The 24,508-nt window shown below is 39.8% G+C and overlaps 1 non-coding gene across 2 annotated transcripts in view; it reads right to left on the bottom strand.

Moving 5' to 3' along the window:
- LOC101445216 (SRY-box transcription factor 11) overlaps positions 1–24,508 on the bottom strand; it is a 129,338-nt gene that overhangs the window by 85,075 nt on the left and 19,755 nt on the right. Inside the window, exon 5 of one of the 2 annotated variants that reach the window (XR_009183469.2) lies at positions 18,384–18,525. The exons of the other annotated variant lie outside the window; for it this stretch is intronic. This is a non-coding gene — a transcript (SRY-box transcription factor 11). Of the gene's footprint in view, positions 1–18,383; positions 18,526–24,508 lie in introns of those variants that run through there. 2 annotated transcript variants of the gene reach the window in all.

Here is a 24,508-nt window from a genome sequence, read left to right on the forward strand (position 1 = left end):
CTGCACTTGAAGTTTACTGTTACCATCTTTAAACTTGAGGATGCCTCTGCACATTGAAATTATTATTTTTTCTCCACTTCTATGGTAGCCATTTCCATCTGTAGTCTCTATCTCAGCTCGGTCTCCTATAGCTATTTTCTTTCGCCCTCCAACTGCCATTTAAATGTATGTTCTAATTATAAAACTGATGTGGAGACAGTGCCCACTGGAGTTGCTGAAGGCAGGGTGAGGGAAAGAGATGTAATATAGGGGCATTTTCGGGACTTGGAGTTGTCCTGAATGATATTGTAGGGACAGATGCAGGACATTATATAGCCTGCCATAACCCACTGAACAGACTGGGAGAGAGTGTAAACTACAATGTAAACTATAATGCATGCAGTGTAGCAGTGCTCCAAAATGTATTCATCAATTGCAATGAATGTAGCACACTAATGAAAGAAGTTGTTGATATGAGAAAAGTGGGGGTGTGGGGAGTGGGGTATATGGGAATCTTATATATATAATATATATTTTTTAAGATTTTTAAAATTTATTTCTCTCCCCTTCCCTCCACCCCCCCCCCCCCCCACAGTTGTCTGTTCTCTGTGTCCATTTTGCTGCGTGTTCTTCTTTGTCCACTTCTGTTGTTGTCAGTGGCATGGGAATCTGTGTCTCTTTTTTTTGCGCCATCTTGCTGTGTCAGCTCTCCGTGTGTGCTGCACCATTCCTGGGCAGGCTGTACTTTCTTTCGTGATGGGCGGCTCTCCTTATGGGGTACACTCCTTGCACGTGGGGCTCCTCTACACGGGGGGCACCCCTGTGTGGCACGGCACTCCTTGCACAAATCAGCACTGCGCATGGGCCAGCTCCACACGGGTCAAGGAGCCCCGGGGTTTGAACCGTGGACCTCCCATGTGATAGACGGACGCCCTAACCACTGGGCCAAGTCTGCTTCCCTCTATATTTTTTAATTTAACATTTTCTGTGATCTATATATCTAAAAAATATATTTTTAAAAATAAATATGTGTTCCAAGAGATCTCTTTTTATTTATTCTACTGCTTCTTCCTGGGTTGCTCTTCTCTTTCATTTGTGGCTTCAGTGTGACTCCCAAATCTCTATGTCCCCTGGGAGGTGATCAAACTCAAAAAAAGGATTGAGGATCAGAAACTATGATATTTTAGTTGTTCCAAGCTACACTCTGGGCAATTTTAGGAATGTTTATGGGATTGATCCTATTGAGGTTGTAAGATAGCCCAGGAGCTGGATAGCCACGAGGACAGAATGTGGATTCTAGAATCATTCTGGTTGTCTCTCTGTCCTCATAATGAGAGACCTAGGGCACAAGAATCTGGTTTTTAGCAAGCATACCAGGTGAAGCCGATGCAAGTAGTGGGCATATCATACTTTCTGAAATACTCCAGCCCAGTAATTTGCAAACAGCAAACCAGAATTACCAAACAAATCAAACAGGACCTAGTTAAGGTAGTTCCTAGAGTAGGTTAATGAGGAGCCAATAGGGTGGAGAAAAAGACTACGGCAGGCTATTAGGGAAGGAGCCCAGCACTGGAAGTCAGACCATGGAGCCCTAGGTTTTTCATTGAGGCAACATATTTAACAACCTCCTTTGCAAATTTACCATGGGCATGAGATTCAGTTTGCAAAATTCCTCACATGACACCAGACATATAGAAGGCACTTTATAAACCTTCACTAAATGGATGAAAATATCAAGTTCTTCTTAAATTGTAGCCTAATTACTAAACTTAATAATTGTTGATTAAAAGTCATATTATTAATAATGTGATGTAGCAGTGGATGGTTGTCCCTATTTGAAAACTAAAAGAAAATCTTGCGAGGGGAAAGAAACAAATCTTTATGTTATAGTGACGGTGATAGAAATGAAAATAACATTTTGAGAAGCCAAGCAAAGGGCACAAATTCACATAAAGAATGGGCTTCTTTGGGCGTGTTCACATACCAAGATTCTAACCACTAAAGGAGTTTTGCCCTGTCAGAAAGGAAGAAGAAAAATCCCTCATCTTGTTTTGGCTTGTGCAACCGGAGAGGGCTGGGATTTTGGAAAGAAAGCCTATATTTATGCTCGACCTCAATGTGATTTACTGTAACCGACAAGTCAGCCTAAAGCGACGAGCTCTGTGTATCCCGTTTGCCATCTCACCTCTCCTGCTTTGTAGGAACTAGAAAGCCATACCTGTCAGCTGATTCCAAATTTAATTTCAACTGTCCCTCTCAGACTTCCCTGGAGCAAATAGGAAATGAGCGGCTGTGGTATCAGAATACTTCCTGGATATAGGGCAAGCAGCACTCCAAGTGTAAACAGGTAGTTGAGAAACGAAGCCAGATTAGCCACAGATAAACTGCAATTTGGAGAGTTTACTTCTGAGAAATAGAAATATGCATGCAGGGAAGAGCTCTTTCTGTAATCATGTGTCCTTTCAAGCCATAGTCAAATGAGTTACTCTTTAGCTGGGGGAAGGAATCTAAATTTTTAGAGGCCTGGAATAGTTAAAATTGAAAAGGGAAATATCTTCATTTCCCTCTCTCCTCCCTTTGGCTCACAGTATAAGAACATGCCCAAAGGATCTGTTCCTTGACCAATAAATGGAATTTCAGACTTTTACCTCCCCATTTCCTTATAGTTTTGTGGCCTGCATGATTCTCTAGAGAAATGAATCTTGTATTCATGCATTTATTCATTTCAGCAGACACTCATTGACTTATACAGCAGGTGTATATTGAGCCAGGTTGGTGCCAGGTGCAGGAAGCACACCGAACAGCGCTATGGGTGTGCTCCGCCAGTTTTTTAAAGGCAATTGAAAAAGAAATGCCATTCTATGTGATTAGTGAAAAGACAGAAACGAATGTAGGATGCTACAGAAAGTCAAAACAAGAGCATCTAGTCCAGTAGAATGCAGGGGGTGGGGTGAGGAGCAGATGGAAGAATTCCCAGAGAAAGAGACAAATAAGACTATCATTGGAAGGTAAGTGTGTTAGGTGTTAGCTAGCTCATATACGAAGAGAATGGCGCATACTAATTCTAGGTTTTTGAGTAACTAAATTGGTTCATCCAGAGTGAGAGCAAAGTTGGTAGTAGGGAGATAAGTCAGAAAGGTGAACTGGAACCAGATAGCAATGGCATAGAGGCCCTTATAAATCTTAAATGTTTGTATTAAGAAAAATTGAGTGCATTTGAAGAACTTAAGGAGAACAGTGACTTGATTAGATTTGCATTTTTTCCTCTATTTTATTTTTTAACGTTACATTCAAAAAAATGAGGTCCCCATGTAACCCCATCCCCTTCACCCCACTCCTCCCACATTAACACCCTCTTTCATCATCATGGGACATTCATTGCATTTAGTGAATACATTTTGGGGCACTGCTGCATCACATGGATATGGTTTACATTATAGTTTACATTCTCCCCATCCACCCAGTGGGCCATGGCAGAACATACAATATCCAGCACCTGTCCCTGTAGTACCACCTAGAACAACTCCAAGTCCTGAAAATGCCCCCACATCATATCTCTTCTTCCCTCTCCAGACCTTTAGCAGCTACCGTGACCACTTTCTCCACATCAATGTTACAATTTCTTCCATTACTAATCACAATAGTTCCATTGTAAAATATCAGTAAGTCCACTCTAATCCATACTCTATTCCTCCATCCTGTGGACCCTGAGATGGTGATGTCCACTCCACCTCTATATTGAGAGGGGGCTTAGATTCCACACAGATGATGGATGCAATTCTCCTGCTTGCAGTTGTAGGCACTGTTGGCTCCCTGGTGTGGTAGTTGACCTTCTTCATCTCCCTGTTAGCTGGATGGGGTAAACCCAATAAACCAGAGGGTAATAGTTGCAAGTCTCTGAGGCTCAGGGTCTGGCTGTCCCAGGGACAGCCCAGAGATTCAGGTCTCCTGAGTATACACCAACCCCAGCTCCAACCACAGGTCCAGTAAAAGTGACAGAAGAGGCTTGTGTAGAAAGGTCATATCTGAGTCCAACTCTATCACACTCAGGAGCACAAACTCCAAAGTAGGGCCAACTGACATGGCCCTGAACTCCAGAGCCTTCTGCCATGACCATACAACCTCTGGGTTTCTGTAGCCCTCAGGAAATCCAGTACCTGGGTTTGTATCTACTTTGACTGTCTCTGGGACCCTGCTGAGGTTTGCATAAGCGCAACCCTCTGATGACCTCCCAACTCTTTTTTGGAGACTCAAAGCCATATATACTCATTTGTCCTTTCCATTTCCCCCTTTTATTCAAGGTCATTTTAAAGATCACTCAATAGTGCATGGAATGGACGCAGGGGAAGCCAGACTGGACTCAAAGGGATTGTTATCATGCTATAGGAGAGAGATGCCTATAACCTGAACAGTGATAGTGGTTGCTGAGATAGAGAGAGATAAAAGGAAAAGAGAGCAGAAGGATCTGGAGAGAACTTTCCCACAGTGATAGAGGGTTGACACCTGTGAAAGGAGAGAAGGAAGGAAGATGGGGTATGAAGAGCTTCCAGTCACAATGTATGTCAGAACAAGTCTCAGCCAGGCAGGTGGGAAGATCTGGAGCAGAGGATGCTCATTTCTGCAGGAAACCACTAGGGAGAGTGTGGCCTCAGTGCAAGCGCCACAGCTGAGCTAGAGGCATGGCAGCTGGGGAATGCCAGATAACCACACTCCTGGCAGCAGGTTCTCTCTTGAAGGGAGAGTTGAGCAGTATGCATGACTCTTTTTTTTTTTTTTTTTTTATATGCATGACTCTTAAATGGCTGCCTTGGCTAGTTGGGCAATGATGGTGCCATTTAGGGTGACAGGGAAAAATGAAGAAAAATCACATTTTTCAAGGGTCAGAGAAGTTGATGATGAGATCAAACTTGAGTATATCAAGTATGGGGATGTCTCTCAGAAATTCATGAGAAGATGGCAAATGGGCAATCAGAACTATGGATTCAGAACAGAGAACAGAGAGGTCTGGACTAGAAATATGTGGTGATGGGACTGCCATGGGACAATGGAAGAGAGAGGAGGGGAGGGGAGGGTAAAGGAGGGGACAGGAGAGGACTTTACAGAAAACTACTTTAAAGTACAAACAGAAAACAAAGAAGCAATAAAGGATCTTGAGAAGGAAACAGTAGATAAGCACGAGGATAGTAAACTAAAGTATCATGGGAAGCAAGAGAAAATCTAAAAACAAGGAAAATCAGTCAAACATTAACAGCAGTAAAGAAAATAAGGGTTTAAAATGCCTGTTGAGTTTACATACTCCAAAAAGTCAAGGGTGCCTTTGACAAGAGCAGTTTCAGTGGACCCATGGAAACCAAAATCTGATGAACGAATGGCAGATGGGGAAGTAAAGGGGGTGTATAAAGCACAATGTAAAATATGTCTGAAAAAGGGACAAGAGAAAATGTGGCAACTAAATGTGGAAACGAGTTTGAGGGAATTTTTTAAGTTTGCATAAACTTGAGGTATTTGCTTAATACAGGAAAGAACCAGTAGGCAGGGAAAGGTTGAAGAGTTTAGAAAAGGGACATAAGGAATAGAGAGAAGCAACACCATTCCCAATGCAAGTGAAAAGAGAGAAAAAAGATGATCATGATGAAAATAATTTTGTAGTCTTTGTGGCAATAGGTTGACAATTTTTTTTTTTTAACCTTAGGTTTCCAAGTGCTGTGAAGCAGATAAGATTAACTGTTGAAGTTCAAGAGAGGTGGCCAGACCTACAGGGAGAGGAACCTGGTTCCTGCGGAGCACCCAGGAGTGAGAGGTGTGTGGGAAATCCTGGGAGAGGATTAGCAGGGCAGCTAAGAGAGCTCAGTTGGAAACCAAACATTGTTCCACCTCTAAACTAGAAGTGGGGGTCTTGCCTTTCACTTGGTCAGGGCATCCTGTGACATATTTCCGTTAATAATGACTTTTAGGGGAGCAGGTGTAGCTCAGTGGTTGAGTGCCTGCTTCTCATGTACAAGGTCCTGGATTCAATCCCCAGTACCTTCAGAAAAGAAAAAAAAAAAAGAATAATGACTTTTTAAAGAAGAAGATGAGACCTCCATATTATCATAAAGCCAAAGTATTCAATGTTGCCGCCTGATCCAATCTCCTATCCTCTTTTTCGAATGAAAAATGAATAAGTTTGCATGCTTTTGAAATTGTAGTCTGATTCTGTTTTCAAACTAGCTAAACCATAATCAATCCTTTTCAGGAAAAAATCCAAAAGATTTTCACAGCCCCTTGATAATACATACTAAAAAGTTCTATCCTTATATTAACTTCTAAACCATGATCTTAGTTAACCCTTCTTATGCACTAGACAATGCACATGGAGTACTTCCATTAATTTTGTATTAATTGATCAATTTAATATTTATTCATTAAATCTAAGAAGTATGGGGGCATAAAGTGTGCAACTCAAGAACTTTAACCTAATGAAGAACCATGTGGACCAAAGCCCAGTAAATGTTTTAGGCATGTTTTTCTTTGTTTAAACAGAAACTCAGTTTATCAGCTAGATCAAAGTAGCAGCAATTACTAATGCTACAATAGTACCAACCCATCCTTCCTCTTAACCTGTCCAGTTTTCCCCAGAGCCACTAAGGGGTTTCTACAGCACACAGAGGGATCTGGAAATCACAATTTAAAAACTACTGCTTTGTACTAACTAGCCATACTCGGCATTCAGCAAATTGTCCTCATAAGAGAGGAAATGGTACATCTGCCCAAGAAACCATTCTCAAATCTTACTTGAACACATTTCTCTAGCAGAAAGGCATTCCACTGTCATGGGCATCTGAGCTAAAATGGTGATGGCACAATGTTTGGAGAAGACAATTTCGATATGAGAATCTGCTGCAGATGAAAAGCTTGCAATACATAAGACCCCAGCCAAGAAAATTCTTTATATTTTGTATTTCAATTTAAGCATTTCATGTGATTCATTGATTCTGACCTCTGACAATTGATTCTTTGCTTTGATTAACATGCCCAAACACAGATTTTCACTGATTTTAATTTAAAAAATCTTAATATAGTTTCTTAAAATAAATTGGCTGTTACAAATTGAATATTAGGTTATCTTAAAATAGTACTCAAAATACCTCAATGCAGAATTTTTTTATTAAAAAATCAGAAATGACAATGCACATTTCAAAGGCAGCTAGCTCAACATTCAGCTGCCTATTTTTAAGGAAAAGATTGAAATCTAATCACTAACGAGTAGTCATTCCTTTTAATATGGTTCAACACCTTCTTTTTCCTGGGCCTTTTCTTTTTATTGCCAAAGTCATGCAACTGGACAGTCAGAATTACGCGTGAGGTTTAGAATAATGCCCTTCTTTCAAAGCTCAGGAACTTATGAAGGTCAGAGAAAGGAATGGAAAAGGAAAGAAAGACATACTCACTGGTTCCCATATTAGGTCCCACAAAAAGGCGATATTACCTTTTGTAAAGTGCATGCAATACCAAAACAAGCCCATGTAGATCCCCTTTCATTTCAATCTTCACCACAAACCTGCTGGATGAAAAATTCTCATTTCTTTTTTTTTTTCTATTAAGTGTGTAATACTATCCCCCGCCTTGTGGCTTTTTGTATGCTGTCTGCTCTGTGTCCATTCTCTGTGCGTTCTTCTGTGTCTGTATTTATTTTATTTCCCCTCCCCACTTGTGGCTTGCTTGTTGCTTGCTCTCTGTGTCCATTCGCTGTGTACTCTTCTGTGTTTTTGCTTGTCTCCCTTTTTTTTTATTTCTTGCACCACCTTGCTGAGTCAGCTCTCCGCGGCGCTTATGGGCAAGCCTGCCTCCACAAGGAGATCCTGGGACACGAACCCAGGGCCTCCCATGTGGTAGACAAGATCCCAACTGATTGAGCCACAGCCACTTCCTTCTCATTCCCTTTTTACAGATGAGGTGACTGAGGCTCACCCAGCCAGATTCAACAACCACCTTCCCTGGAAACCTTCCTAGATCTCCTCTGTCTTCCCAAGTTAAACTGATCCCTCTCAGGTACTTGTACACACCTCCAATGTTGTTTTATCCATACTGTGTCAAAAGTAATTAGCTAACATGTCAGTCTTTTACTGCAGATTGGGAATCACTTGTTATACTTGTATACTTAATAATGAATGAAGGAATGAATAGACTTATCTTGAAATAAAATAAGTAAACAAAATTTAGAGTAGGTATCTGATAAACTTTCCTCACAGATGTCCACTACAGAAACAGCTTATGTAATTACGGTTGAAAAGCACCATAAGTAGTGATTCTTGGGGTGTCATTTATTCACAAACATGTCTTCTTCAAGCAAATTCTAAAGTACTCTGGCATCCATTAGTAATAAAACTATGCTTATGATATCTTTTAGCAGTCCACTTTAGGGGCCTCGTTGGTTTCATAATGTGAAATTGAGAAAGCAATGAGCCTAGTTTCTCCTCATGGCAGAAAGCTATATTCCATATTGTTTTATGAGTGCTGGTAAAGAGTGCAATGTCAATCTAATGCTGTGAGAAAACGTGGGTCATTAGCTTAAATAAATCTCGAAACCCACAAGAATTCTGAAAGAAGGCAAAAACTGATGTAGCAGCTTGGATGTACCCCAGAAAAATGTGTTCTTACTCGTAATCCATGCCTGTGGTGTGAACCCATTGTAAGCAGAACCTACCGATGAGGTGACTTCAGTTGAGGTATGACCCAAGTGAATTAAGATTTGTCTTAATCTTATTACTGTAGGCTGTCTAGAAAAGGCCACAGAGAAAGAACCTGCAGGAAGCAGCCAGAAGCTGGCAGTCAATGGAACTCAGTAGAGAAAGGAAAATGCACCACCATGGGTACTGCCATGTGATGGAAAAGCCAAGATACCCTCAAACCTCTAAAATTATGAGCCAATAAATTCCTGTTGTTAAGCCAAGCCATTGCATGGTATTTGTTTTAGCAGCTAGGAAACTAGAACAGCTGGCATATCCATTTTATGACACTTAAGATTCTAAAGGCTTTGCATCTTCTTTTATCTCCAGTATTGACCACTAGGACAAGAAAATGTCCCATCTACCAAATTTTTATTAAATTGATGAAGTTGCTTCTAAGGAAGCACTTAGCAAATTTTTAGCTTGTCTTGATTATGTAAGTATAACAGGGATACACTATTAAGCCTTTAAAAGTCTGAGTAATGGGCTCTGAATTCTACCGTGGAAGGTTAATGTGCACTTACATCTAATTTTTTCTGTAGCATTTACTCTATAATGTGCATGTGCAGTGTGACCATAAAACCCTGCTGCTGTTTTTCTTTGCCTGGAAATAAATGTCCCTTTTCCAGAAAACTCTTTTAGCTTTAATGTCAAGCACCACACAGTTATACCTGCAAATGAGTAATAATCACTAGTAATTCTAACACGGATTCCTCTTCAATAAAGACTGTTACAGGAGATTGGGTTTTTTTCTTTCTTTCCTTTTAATTCATGATGATGTTTCACAATTTCCAAAAAAAAGCAAACAGATGCTTAACCTGTTTTTGCCAAGATCTCATTTTAGCATGCATGAAAGAAAAAAAAACAACAAAACCCAAAAACTGGTAAATTCACTTTACATTTCCTAGAAGTTCACCACAGAGACGAGGCAATGCAGGATATGAAACATAGTGTTTTAAGTACCTTATTTAAGTACATGCATACACACACACATAAGGAATAAATAGTAAGCTTTTAAACCTAAAACCCATGGAAGAAATCACCATTCTAGTTATATTAGTAAAAATTTGGAAAATCCCGACTTACTAACCTTCTTCACACAGGCAGACCTCCTGCCTCCTGAGGCACAGTCTGAAAAGTGGAGTGCCCAGTGTGATTATTGCCACACCCAGGAAGGTGGCAGGTTAGCTTGCCAACAAGATTTTAGCTGCCCCAATTTTCCAGAACAGCCTGTCCCTTCCCAGTGATTGCATCAATCTCTAAAGCATTTGCCTTAGTTATAAAATCAATTAGAACTTTAAGAAATGGCATGAAATCAAATTTATTCTTTTCCTTTAACTGATATTCCTCAGTGACCAGTAGAAAAGACATGCAAAAAGGGGGGTGGGGGGGGGTGGCAAAGGGATAAAAGAAAACAAAACAAAAAAACAAAAACTAAACACAAAGGGAAAGAAGAGGATCCACTGCCCTAAGGCGAATACCTCTGGTTACTAGTTATAGCCACTTGGTGAGAACATCAAGGAGCCCAGCAAATGTTCCTCATAGGCAGTGAGGCCTCAGTTTCTTTGGGAGCTCACCTGTAATCATCTGTACAAGTAGAACAAGTGACTGCAATAAAAACGAATATGTAAGTGTAGCCTGAGGGGAAAGCCACAGCATGGTAAATATACACCGAGGTGCTCTAAGGAAAGACCATAAGACAGCAAAGGATGTAGCCACTCCCATGTGCTAATAGTGCAAGCCAAGAAAACAAGAAAAGCCTAGACTCCTGCCTAGAGGGCAAATTACTGCAAAGTTGGTGTAGGTTGGATTCCCAGTCTCCAGGCTTGATTACTTCTAGTCAAATCCCGGACTAATGGGGAACAGTTAGTCCCACAGTCCTGCAGCCGCTTCAGAAGGAACATGTCACCCATGCCTTAAGAGTCAAGTTGTTGCACGGCACTACCATCCCCCAAGGCTGCATGAAGAATCAACCCAACTGAATGCCCTGCTTGGCTGTAGAGTGTTCAGAAGTCCCAGATACAATCCAACTATTTCAGGCTAGGAGGTGAAATGCGTAGAGAAAATACAAACCTAACCCCAGCTGTGCTGTTGGGGAAGAACTCAGGGGTGGATCTGGATTCATTTGGACTGGTTTGTTGCTGCTACTGACCCTCCCTTTACTGCACTCCTCCCAGTCCCACACTGGCCCTTCCACATTCTCCTGATCCCTCCGAGGGCTTGAGGATGTTCTATTCCTATAGGATGTCTTGTTTGTTTTTCTCTCTCATCTCCTCTAGTTTTCTGCTTGCCAACCTACACAGACTCCCCATTTCCTCTTAGACAAAGTTGTTCCCTAAATGTGGTGTCGATTCTGGCCCACCTTTCCAGACTCCTCTGGTTCTGTCTTCATTCTCTAGCCACAATGAGCCACCTGACGTTTCCAAAGTTTATCGTCTACTCTGCCTGCACATCCTGCCGTCTTGGTCATGGAGACCTGCCCCATCATTGTGGTAAACGTCCCTTCTTTAAGGACAAGCATGAACGCTGCCTTTTTCCTGTTGCATTCTCTTGTCTTCCATCCCATCCAGGCAGATATCCCTTCCTCAGCTGTATTCCACAGATCGCCATAAATAACTCCACTACAACCTAGGGTCACCCAGAGTCTTAGCTCTTTCGTGGTGATTCCTGGGACATTTGTTGGTGAGCTCCTTAGGGCAAGAAGAGCAGTGACTTTTTAATGCTGCATTCCATCCCCACAACATAGTGCCTCAATGCAGATAGCTCCCAAATGATGGTCAAATTCACAGGTCACTTTGAGTTCTTCTAATCTTCCAATCTGTTTGTCTCATCTTTCCACTGAGATTGTAAATTCCTTCAGGGTGGGCTCCCTGTCCATTCCTGCTTCTCCATTTCCCACAGCACTAAGCTAGTATTAAGTAAGCATTTGAGGAACACTTGAGTACAGTAATTGGACAAAAACAAAACAAAACTGGCATATAAGGACTCCAGATCTACCTTTGTGCTTGCTCACGTAGACTAGGGAACAGTTCTTTAAAAAGGCAACAGGGTGCACGGTTTCAGGACCAAGACTTCATCTTTCACATGAACAGAGTTAGAGAGTCCTGAGAGGTTTGCCTGATTTCCCCCTTAATTCGCTCGCCTCTGAAAATAGAATTTCCCTTCTGGGATCTTCTCATTCAGCACCCTGCATCTGAAAGCAGGCAGTTGGTATTTTCCTAAATATATTTGGGTTGCTAATCTATTGACCCTTCAAGTGATTCTCTCAGTAAACACATTTAGCATTTAAACAAAAGTAGCAAGTGTCACTAACTAATTTTAGGTCAACACTACCCTATAAAGCATGTGATTTCTTTTGGAAAAAGAGTTTCCTGGCTTTAATGAGTAAGTTGTCTGTTTCCAACAACCTCCAGTTTCAAGGTATGCCTACTAGATTTAAAAGGCAAACATCCTGTACTTTATTCTATGGCTACACCTTCTAATTGATATAGTCACAACACAAAGGAAGCAAATGCTTTCTTTATCTAACTGAGGGATGTCACAAATGTACACTTCCTGCCTGCTGCAGTACACATTTAATGGTTAGTTAGGATTCCAATCGAATGTGCATATTCCCTTTGAATTAAAACTCCTAAAAGACTAAACAGAAACCCAGGAGATTGAGAAAATGGCTGAAATTTACTCTATTATTTTTTTATTAGCAGATTTATTACAATATAATTCACAAACAATAAAGTCCATGCTTTTAAAATTACAATTCAGTGGTTTTCAGTATATTCACAGAGTTGTGCAGCCATCACCACTAACTAATTTCAGAATTTCAGTAATACTGTACTCATTTACAGTCACTCTCCATCCCTGTACCTGACAAACGCTAGCCTACTTTCTGTTTCTGTGGATAAAAGTAAAGATTAGCTTGAGGAATTGGCTGGTATATTTTAATGTTTTGATCAGTAAACAAAGGCAAAGTGCAAAAACTCAACACCAATTAAGTTTAATTTTACAGAAAGCAGTATACGTTCATAAAATCATTATGACTGATGATGAATGTATTTAATTCATATTACTGGGGAATATATCTGATAGACAAAGGTGAAGGGAAGCTTTGATACTGTCCTTCTTCATTTCTCCAGGTGTGATCTGATGGCATGCAACTCTGAGGGCATGCAACTGAGAGCTATTACGTGAGTCCATAACTGACTAGATGGTGGTACTTATGAGAGATCGTCAATAGTCTGTTGTCACTTTAACATCAGATTCTGCAGGGCAGCTCTAGGCTGACGGTGCTCAGCTCCCGCATCAGAAACCTTCCTATGGGAGCTGAGTACTGGCTGATTAATTTTCCCAGTGATAACAGAGTCTGGGTGGGCCAACCCCTTCAAAGGTGAACTAGAGGGCAGGACCTGAATTTCTAGTATCTTTGAGCACTCACCACCCTGCATTGAGCTAAAATAGATAAGAAACTAAATAAATATTTTCTCAGGATGACCTTGACACTTTAAAGTCATAATTCAAAGTGATTCGGGAGGATTGCAGATACATGTCCATTAATTTATTCAAAATATATTGTGATTTTCAAGAAAGTCATACTTGCAGAACTCTATGATAAAGAAAAATACAGAGCAGATATGAACACCATCCTCAAGGAAGTCACAGTCACTTTCGAATATGTGCCTAGGGGATAGAAAAGAAGACACACTTACTAACAACATTACAAATGAAAAGTCATAGGTGGTAAAAAGTCCTGGAAGGAATAATAGGTTTAAAGTAGGAAGAGATTATTTTCACCAAGATGATCAAGAGGTATATGATTACCCATTATTTCCCATACATGCATGCACACACACATGCACAAGCACACTCAGAGCTAATACATACAAGTACTATATTAGTGAACATTCACTACTAGCCAAATGTTCCAATAATAGCATAATAATGAGCATTATTTTCCTTGTGTCTTACTATAATTAATCCGAATGATAGATACCCTTATTCCTGCTTTTTCCAAGGAAACTGAGAATGCTCAATCATATGGCTAGTAAAATCGCAATTTGAACTCAGAGCTATCTGATTTTAAAATCTATGCTCTCAGCCAGTAAGTTAAATTGCCTTTCCGATGCATAGCAGAGAAAGGCACATCTGAGCGAGCTCCAAGAACAAGGAGTATTTGGACTCCCGAAGATGAGAAGGGTTGCTAGCCAGGTGGAAGGAGCAGAATGAATAAAGCTTCAGGGATGAAAAGACAGGGAGGGAGAGGTTGAACAGAGTTGAACAGTATGTGGCAGAACCGGAATTCTAGCTCAAATCTGTCGGACACAAAAGCCTCCATGCTTAACTTCTACAATGCCTCCAATAAGAGGCAGAAACTATGTACAATTCTCATTTATCAGAGGGCTTTATAGGATTCAGCATAGATGAAAGGCTTCAAAAGCCAAGCCAACCCCATAGCAGGAGGCACAAACAGAACGTCCCTGTGGTAACCACGAGTTAATCCTCTTGTATAATGAGCACATCCCAGAGCCTGCCGTGTCCAGCCACCAGCCCATGCCCAAGTACCACAGGGAGCATGAATGGAAGAGCCACAGGTTTGGTCAAAGACCAGAAGATGAGATTTCTGAGGAAAGGTTCCAGGACCGGTGGCCATTCAGCCTACAGAGCGGAAGTGAGAGGAAAGCTTAATGAGAGTCTTTAAGGAGAGAAAGGGCACTTGCTCAGGGGGATTATATCTGGATCAACTCATTTCTAAAGAAGAAATAAAAATGAGTAGATTGCAACACTTTAAAATAACCCAGCATCAGAAGGCAGCACTGAATTAGCTATGCCCAAGTTCATTAAAAGTTGGGCCAGAACTTTGGAGCCCGAGACCTGGGCTTGCATCCTCACTCTGCTGCTTACGAGTGGTGTGATTTGGGGAAAGTTCTTTCATCTCTCTCTGCTTCAGTTTTGTGAACAATAACAATACCAGTTGAGAGTGCTGCGAGGAATAAATATATTAATCGCTGTGAAGTGACGAGAGCAGTGCCCAGTGCGTATTAAGTCCTAACAAATATGAGTTCTTTTCCTCTCATGATCGCTTCCCGGCAGAGAGCTTGGTGAAATGCATGCTCTCCATAGGCTGTTCTGATAATGGGGGTTCTTGGAACAGGAGAAGATTCTTGAAGTTGCATGTGAAGGCGTATTTGCAGATGTCTAAAAGTAGGGTAAATTTTTAATAGTGCCTAAGTGTCACCCTATTGAAGGGCACAATTAGAGATGAGTAGATTTTGAGACATCTTCAGAAATACTGATACTATTAAACGCCATTTCAAATCAGCTGAAATAAATCATACATACTACTTGTCACCATACAACAAAGGGAAGACAGAGCTAATAAAATAAAGGGAGGACAGAGCTTAGTGAGTGCACCAATTACACCAGTTACTTGAAAAAGTATGAATTACCTAACATTCTTAGTCTATTCACTCGTTTCATTCATTTTATAAGCATTGTCGAATACAATGTTTATTTGCATGTGATACTATAGGTTATAAAGAAGAGAATCAGGGAGGTGGACGTGGCTCAACTGATAGAGCATCCATCTACCATCTGGAGGGTCCAGGGTTCAATCCCCAGGGCCTCCTGACCCATGTGGTGAGCTGGCTCACGTGCAGTGCTGCCACACGCAAGGAGTGCTGTGCCTCACAGTGGTGCCTCTGCATAGGGATGCCCCACGAACAAAGAGTGCACCCTGTTAGGAGAAGGAGAGCTGCCCCGCATGAAAAAAGTGCAGGCTGCCCAGGAGTGGCACTACACACACAGAGAGCTGACGCAGCAAGATGACACAACAATGAAGAGATGCAACACAACAAAAAAAGAGATGCAGTTTCCCAGGGCTGCCGGATAACGCAAGCAGACCCAGAATAACACACAGTGAATGGACACAGAGCAAACACCGGTGGGGGTTAGGGAGAAAAATAAATAAAATAAATCTTAAAAAAAAAAAAGAAGAAGAGAATCATGATGCAAATTCCAAACCACATCCGATCTTATAAAGGTCATCATATATAATTACTAACAGAAGATTGAAAATAACATAATAATTGTATAAGAGAATAAAACTATAGGGCATTCTTCCCCAAAATGTTTAACTTGAATCTAATCAAGCCCTTAGTTAGACATAAGTAACAATTTATAGACTATACAGGGAAAAAAGGATAAAGGTAAACAATAATAATCTAGAACATTCTACAGAACAGCTAGCCTGTTCTCTTCTGCAATAGAGTCATGAGAAGAGGAACTGTTGTGATTTAAAGGAGGCCTAAAAGACATATTCAGGAACAGATATTACTTTGCAGACTATAAAGAATATTTTGGAGACAAATGGGAAAACCACTGAGTGTTGTAATATAAATTTTAGGTCTATTTTCTTTATATCCTATGTGTGTTCATTACTTCAGTAACATTTTTTGAAATGAATCCTAGAAGGTGTGGAGAGTATGTGCTAAGAGTTTAGAGAAGAGAGAGATAGCTGTAGCCTAGAGTGACAGGAAAGACATAAAAGAGTAATGCAAGGCATAAGCTGGGGCTTAAACATGTAATTTAGTGGTAGGTAAGCAGGGCTTTTTAGTATGTGCTGGGTCTTTCTTGGACAAGAGTTTTAATTTAACCTGAAAACCACTTACTGAGATCGACATTTCATGCTAAATATTATGCATGTTAATGTAAAGCATTCAGTACAGTGCTAGTCCAACAGGAACAATTAAAATATTGAGACTAATCCATTACTAAATCTGTTAATACCCGTTACAAAAAACATTTCTCCAACCAAAAACTTCACTCCCTTCGTCCAAAGAAATGAGGCACTGTAGTTTTAATGGTTAATAGTGCATACTCTGGTTCCAGAACGCCTGGGTTTGAACCTCTCCTGTATTACTCACCAGCTAAGCAATCTTGTCTAAGTTAGTTAACATCTCTGTGCCTCAGTTTACTCATTTTTAAATGCCACAGATAATAACAGTACCTAGGTCATAAAGTTTCTGTGAGTAATACCTGATTTAGTATATGTAAAGTACTACAACAGTGCCTGGCATGAAGTAAATTCTAAGACAATTTCAAATATCTTGGATTCAAAATAATGAAAATGCCAGGTATTATCTTAATACCAAATTCATTTTAATGCACTCCTAGGATTTAAAAAAATGTATTTACAATAGTTAACTCTGGATTGTGAAATTACGTGTTGAGTTTTAATATGCTCCTTTATGCTATGGTATGTTTTTTAATTTGCTGCAATTAACAAGTGGCACTTCTGTAAGGACAGCAAAGCACTGCAAATTAGCTTAGCTGTAAGGAATAATATACTCTTTGTTTATATAGCTTTTAATTGGTTAGAAAATATTCCAAAATATTCTTTTATTTGAATCACAAAACAACCTGTTATTATTCTCACTATGACAGCGAAAATAATGGGCAGAATGTGACAAGTTAAGTTACTTTTCCAAGGTCACAGAGACAGTCCTAGAGTTGGCCAAAGCTTTTTCCCTTTGCTTCTTATTCGTGATGAAAGATACAGAAATTCAATTTACAGACCTTCTTCGTGATACATATTTAAAAGTCCCTTTTAGATATTTTAAGATGGTAATATGTTCAGGAGCACCTGTAATTCTTAAGTCTTCTACAAGATTAGTTGGTGTTTTGCAGGGAGTAAGAGATCAGTTCCCTGCCCCATGCCCTCTGCTTTCTTATGCATGCTCCTTCACTAATTCTGAAAACCATGACAAAGCGATGAAGGCTTAGGAGATGCAGGGGTCCCCTAGGTCAATTCAAATGCCTCTGACCCAGTTTTCCATTTTAGAATGCCTGCAAGAGTTGGAGAAAATGCCCAAGGCTACATGTTGGCAAAGGCTTCTAATCTTAGCTCTGCCACAGCCCCACATAAGATCTGGAGAAGTCACTTTTCTTCTCCTTCAGGAAGTCCTTTCCTCCTCTAAAGCCATTTTATTGTTCTAAGACTGCCTCTCTCCCATCCTTCTGAGGTCTCTTAGGAAAAAAAAAATGAGAAAAGGACTTAGTTAATGATTGTTGCTGATCCATCAGGGTACCTTCAGCAAAACTCCAACCATAATCACTGCTGATTGTGCATAATGCTGTAGAGCTTTTCACAAAAGAGGATTAAATACCTAATTACGGCTTCCTTGCTTGCAGTGTGGTTCTATTGCCCTAGATTTCCCTTGGCATTGTACAGATTTATAATTCTTTTTTTCTTTTTCCTAAATTGTTGCTTTACATTTCTGTATTCTTTAACTGATCTGACTGTGCCTTACAACTAAGGCAAGACTTCTCTGGAATACTAGAGGAGGAGACCTGTTACAAAAATGAAAGGAAAGAGGACTCCCAGGGAGAAAGTGATTTGTAAGATTTCATAATTTAACAATTGCCATCAGTGCAAAAGACACTGATAAAATGGGGGGTGGGGGTAGGCAGTAAAAATACAGCAAACGATTCATTTTCTCCCCAAATCACAGGAACACTCTTTTAACATTTTTTTTAAATCAGGCTGGCAGAGTATTTAGACCATTTTATTCTTTTAGTACAGAAAGGCCTAGTATCATCTTGACCACTGAAGTACCATAAAATGAAGCAAGAATGGAAACCATGGGTACAAATCTTTTCATAGAGATGAACACTTTTTTCCTTTTAAAAGTCTTTTACACTTACCCTATCATCCTCCTGTTCAAGGATCACAATCAGTGCTGAGATTAGTGCTGGAAGACTAACAAGTACTGGTGAAGAGTTCACTATGAACCAGGCATTGGGCTAGCACTTTGCATTCATTATCTCCTTGAATCCTCATAAGAACCTATGGAGATAGGGACTATTATTCCCTTTTCACAGATAAGAAAACTAAGGCAGAAGGAGGTTAAATAACTTGCTCAAGAGCAGTAAATTATTCTGTGGGGATTCAAACTTAGATTGATCTTCTTAGGCCCAGAGCCCTACCTATTAATCACTATACCACAAATAACCACAGATAAGGAGGTTAAGGCCCAGTAGAGTTAAGGGATGGCCTAAGATTACAGTGGTTGAACAGGAGCAGACCCCAGGAAATATTATACATTTCCCCACATATTTGCACACATAACCACGGAGTCAACAGCATTGCTTAAAAAGAAAAAAGTGGGCACCATTTGTAATAACTTTTGGGGCTAGGACCTATGTGACTACAGATGGTTTAGATAAATCACCCAAAGTGACTTAACAAAAGGGATGAAATATATTGATTCAATGCAACAAACATTTGCTGAGTGCCAACTATCTGATAGGCCTAGTGTGAGGTGCCAGGGCTACTGAGATTAATGAGACAGGTCCATGGCCTCCAAAAAGCAGTTTAAACAGAAGGGACATGAACCCAGGGATCAATGTAAGCAGTTGTATAAACACATAAACACAAGTGATAAATGCAGTTTCAGAGGTACAAAGTCCAAGGGTTAGCATTCCCTCCAAAAGGGCAAAAAGGTTGACCATAGAGGATCAGCAGGAAGCCTGCTTGCTGTCCTCTTAATTTAGGGTTGAGTGGTCTCTGCAGGAATCCCTAAGGGTTGAGGTGGCAGGTGAAAGACCCCAGCATGGAGCTCTTTGCTGCCAAGGCCCCTCAGGCTGGGCCCAGCCTAGGGCCTAGGGCACAAGTACCTTCTTAATCAAATGGGAAGGAAGTTCTCATGAGCCCCAAGCAACTCCAACTGATGTTACTCCCAGGCCTGGCAGCATTTAAAGCAAACACTAAGGCCAGTCGGACACCATACTTTCCCCATAACACACAGCTCATAAAAATGATTTTAAGATGTCACTCTCAACATTGACCTAATTTGATGATATCATTCAGAGATTCTCATTTCAGAATGCCTTCTAGATATTTCATGAACAGCTGTATTGGCCAAATGGGGATGCACAGTGACAGATCAAGCATTGCAGGGCCAAAAGACATGGGTTCAACGTTTTCGCTAGCTAGTTTAAATACCTTTAAGGTATATGAAATACATATACAACTTATAGAATGACTAGTCTATAATAAGTACTCAATATGCAATAATATTCATCAGACTTAAATAAAAAACTAATAACTTACTTTAGAGTGAAACTTGCCATAAGTTTTAGGTAATGAAGTCAACCTTCAATACTTTTTTTCCTTGTTGGGTTCTTCCAATACTATATAACCTCCATGAGAATTCACAATAGGTAGTCGGGAATAATTAAAAGGGTGACATTTTATAAAAACCAGTTGATTCAATATATCCATAAATTAAAAATCACCATGTCTCTACATGGCTTCAAATATGTTATGTGGACTGGGGTAAAAAATAATTGTGGTAGACTATTTCACACAAATGCCAAAGTAGAGTCCAAAGAACCCCATGTTCCCATAAGCCAACTTCAGAAATCAGATTCATGGCTACTCTTGCTTTATTGATTGCTCATCACTAGATTATTTTGAAGCAAATCCCAGATTTCATATCATGCCAGTGATTTTTAAGTTCTTCTGTTTATATGTTTATACAAACACAGAAACACTTTGTGGCCAGTGATTGCCATGAATTAATTTGTTACATTTCATTTGTAAAGCATAGATTGATTGGATTTCTTATACTTCTCCAGCAGAGCAATGGATCACTAGAAGGCCTTCCTATTATCAGTAACAACTAATGTTTATTAAGTATCTATTTTATGTCAAGTCTATATCTAAAATTATCAAGGAAGATAAACTCAGGCAGTTGAAATATTTTGCCTAATCTAAGTAGTTGGTAAATGGCTGAATAAGGATTTGCTCCTAGGGCTTTTGGAATCTAAGATTTTGCAGTTGTCACATTGGGAAAACTATTATTGAGATTCCACATTTCATTGGACCTTTCCACATAAGTGTGCCCTGAGAATATTTTAAAGTATTAACCAATGCAGCGGTGCATTCTCTTTTGACTCCACCATCTGTTACCATTCAACTTAGAACTTAACTTTCACTGTCTTTATAGTAGAGTCGTTTAAAAAAAAAAAAGTGCAAAGAAACACAACCAAGTAATTCTTGACTTTTCAGTGTAAAGCCTGGATTTGTATGAATGCCTGAAAATATTGTAGGCCTCCACTGCCAAGAGGCCCACCCCACCCCAAATCCAGGCAACCAGTTGAGTTTGAAAGCTACCAAGTTGCTTAATTCTGCTCTGTCATATCAGCACATTAGAGTAGAAATGGTGTCTGGGCAGAGGGTTGACATAACCTCCAGCACCCTGGAGCACGCCCTATCAATTCATGGGAGAAGTCAAATTTCTTTCCTTTACATGCAACTGAGAACACATGGGCTAGATCAGGGGTACTGCATTCCAAGGATTGCCAACAGGACAGAGCTCAGTACCCCAGGCAAGTGTAACTCATCTCAGAAAATGCTCCCATGGTCAGATTTAGATTACTAAGGAATCTGTATACCTTCACCACCAAAGCTAATCCCTTCACTATAATTTATACACAACCCTAAACATCTGTTTGACCCTAAATGTCTAATAATGAGTTTCTGCTACTAGGCAGTATAGGAGCTTGATGTTGTGTTCAGTTATAGAAGAGAGCAAATTACAATGTTTGCATAAAAGTGAGAAGCCTCTATAATCTTCCCTGCTTATTAGTAGTAAATGATTTGGGTATTAAACACAACTTTTTACTTTATGAAACAGAAATTACCTAAACTAATACATTAATCATCAATGCTTTTCAGTAAATATTTGTAGCCTTTGACCTTTGATCTGAGTAAAATTGTACCTCTTGGACCCACTGTGCTAGTGTGAAGCCCATTTGACTAATTTTAGCCCATGACTTGTAAGAAGAGATAACATAGGTAATTTCTAGGCAAGAGCACTTAATTGCTAGAACTCTTTCCCTCTGCCATAATAGCCAGAAAATTTTTTAAATATTGGCTTTGGGCCTAGAGTGATGACGTAGAATAGTGGCCCAGCTGACTGTAATAGACTTGTGGTGAGAGCAGGAAATAAATCTTTGGTGGATTTTTTTTCTTTTTCAACCATTGATAAGTTGGGACTTTTTTTTTTTTAAATTTCTCAGCACAGCAAAACCTAATTCATCCTGATTCAGTTAACTTCCCAGAGTAGAAAAAATATTTAGAAAGCCTGACTTCAAAGCCTTTTTCTTGGCAATTTTATGCTACAAATTTGAAAATTAACATCCAAAAGAATCTGAGTCTCATTTTCACCTCACCAAACATTTTAGGAAACAATGAAAGTTTGAAATAAACTTATAAATAAGAATATTTTTGCTCTAAAATTTGGCTGTCATCATTTCCATAAGGAAAAAACATCTATCAATGCCAGTTCAGGTAACAGCATAGAAATGCTGTTCCTGTTATCTCGTTTTCAGTTTGTAAAATGATTTATTTATGGTACAGATGCTGCTTCTCTTGAGGATGACAAGTTTTTCATATACTACACTGGCCACATTCCTGAGGTAGGCAGTAATACGATCCCCCATTCAGTTACCTCCATCTCACTTCAGTGCCTTCCTTTCATCTCTACAGTCTATACAAATTGTTCCCTTAGACAATTTCAGCTGTCATTTTTGATAGACAATATCTTTTGGAGAAAAATGCATTGCAAGTGGCAGAAAAGGTAAATTTCTGACACTGGTGTGAGTTGCCTTAAACCAGTTCCTGGATATGACAAGCATAACTAGTTGGTTATCATTCATACATACCTCATCTCAGCATAGATTTTTTAAACTTTTCCAATCTGAGAAACTGTTCACAGGGAAATCTTAGTTCAATGGTTAGCAAGGAGGTGCTTGCAAAGCAGGTTTCTCTTGTGCGAGTGCTGAGGTGTAGCTTTCTCCACGCTGCTTAATCCCTCAATATTTCCTTTTTTGATTTTCTAAAACTGTGACAGAGACTCTGACAAAGTGTCGTACAAGCATGGATGTCTTCCCCTACCTACCTGTTTACTATCTTTTCTGTGGGATTGGGGAAAAAGAGGTACACAGCTCAATATACCATACTGGGAGGCATGCCAAAGTTAACGCAAATAAAGCTTTAGATAGTAAACACTCAGACTGCCTATTCTATAATAGTATTATCTGTACAGTGCTTAAAATCTTTTCATATGTGTATCTTATCCATGTAAAACAGTTATTAGTAGAAAAATGAGAAAATTTGCTCTTCAGTTTTTTTCCCTTTTCATCACCTGGAGCTGCCGCCTAGTTTTAGACCTAATCTTAACCCAACCCAGAGGGATAACTTCAGTCCCCTGGTTAGGAAAGAGGAAGTCCATAGCCAGACTCTCTTGGGAATAAGAAATGGAACTAAGTAGAACAATGAGGAGATGGTCAGATGTGACAGTAAGATCAGCGACAGCACCAGTGACCCCAGCAAAGTGCAGCCTCTTAACATATAACCCTGCAATGTCACAAGCTGAAAGTAAGGTAATGTGCACAGGATTTGCTAAGAGAAATTTTCGGTTTGATTCCCAGCTCTCACACCTACAATCTGTGCTATCCAGGACTAAAGTGCCTAGACCTCTCTGAGTGTCTTAAAAGAGGGATGCTAATTCTAGCCTTTTGTTACTTTGTGGTAAAATAACATAAGAAATGCACTGTACACCATAGCATCTGACATAAGTGTGTCTTCTACCAGACTATGAGCAACCTCAGGGAAAGGACCATGATTCCTTGACTGTATCAGCATTTAGCACACATGAAGATGTTCAGATGGGTTCTAAATATTTTTTGGAATATTTACTAAGATAATTTTGGAAATGAGGTTTATATTTCTATTGGTTACTTTACCAATACAAATCTTGATTTTCTGCAATCCATATTTGTACATATGTGCACATGTTGCCTATAATTCCTCTTCTGCTTCATTACCTCCTTTGATACATGAATATTGATATGGATATAGATATTGTGTTGGTCTGAGTCTTTTGTGTGGATGACAGAATATTATGTTCTTAAATTGAACCTATTATGAAGTCTTTAATTAGATTATATCAGTTAAGGGCCTTTTGATTAGATTGCCCCAGTAAGGCATAGCCCAGAGTGAGTCTTAATCCTCTTACTAGAGTCTTTTATAAATGGAGGTATAAAATCCACAGACAGTGCTATTTTTTGCTGTCATTTGAGTGTCTCCCTCAATAGACACTTCCAATCTCCTAATTTGTTGCTTCTAGTCTACAGTGCTGTCTTTGCTATTCCTCACATATACCAAGTACACATTCACCTCAGGGTCTTTGCACACACTGTTCCTTCTCCCTGGTTCTTTCACCAAGTGTCCTCATTGAGGTCACCCTCCCTCCATTCAAGCCTCTGCTCTGATGCCACCTTGGCACAGGGGTCTTCCCTGACTATTCTACAGCAAAGTGCAACCTCCTTGCACAAAGACTCTCTGCCTCCCTGCCCCACTTTAATTTTATTTACCAGTTGCTATGCATTTATTTGTTATTTAGGATCTCCTCTACTAATTCCATGAGAAGAAGAAATTTTTCTGTTTACTGCTATTTCTCAGAACCTAGTGCAGAGCTGTCATATAGAGGTACACAATAAAAACTTGTTGATGAATGAACTAAACTGCCATAAACTTTAAAACTTGACAACTAAGGTTATTAGATTTTTCTAAGATTAGAGTAAGTAGTTCTTAATGGACTCTAAAGAAGTCATCTATAAATCAGGTTAATGAGAGACAGCCTTGTACTATCTTTTTAAACTAGTCAGAGGCTTTGGTAAGTTTGAGGAGTAGAGAATATAAGGCTCCTTATTCCATGTTCTTGGTTGCAATCCAATAGTTGAGGCTGTAAAAGGAACTT

Source organism: Dasypus novemcinctus, chromosome 25 (assembly GCF_030445035.2).
Source record: "Dasypus novemcinctus isolate mDasNov1 chromosome 25, mDasNov1.1.hap2, whole genome shotgun sequence".
NCBI lineage: Eukaryota > Metazoa > Chordata > Mammalia > Cingulata > Dasypodidae > Dasypus > Dasypus novemcinctus.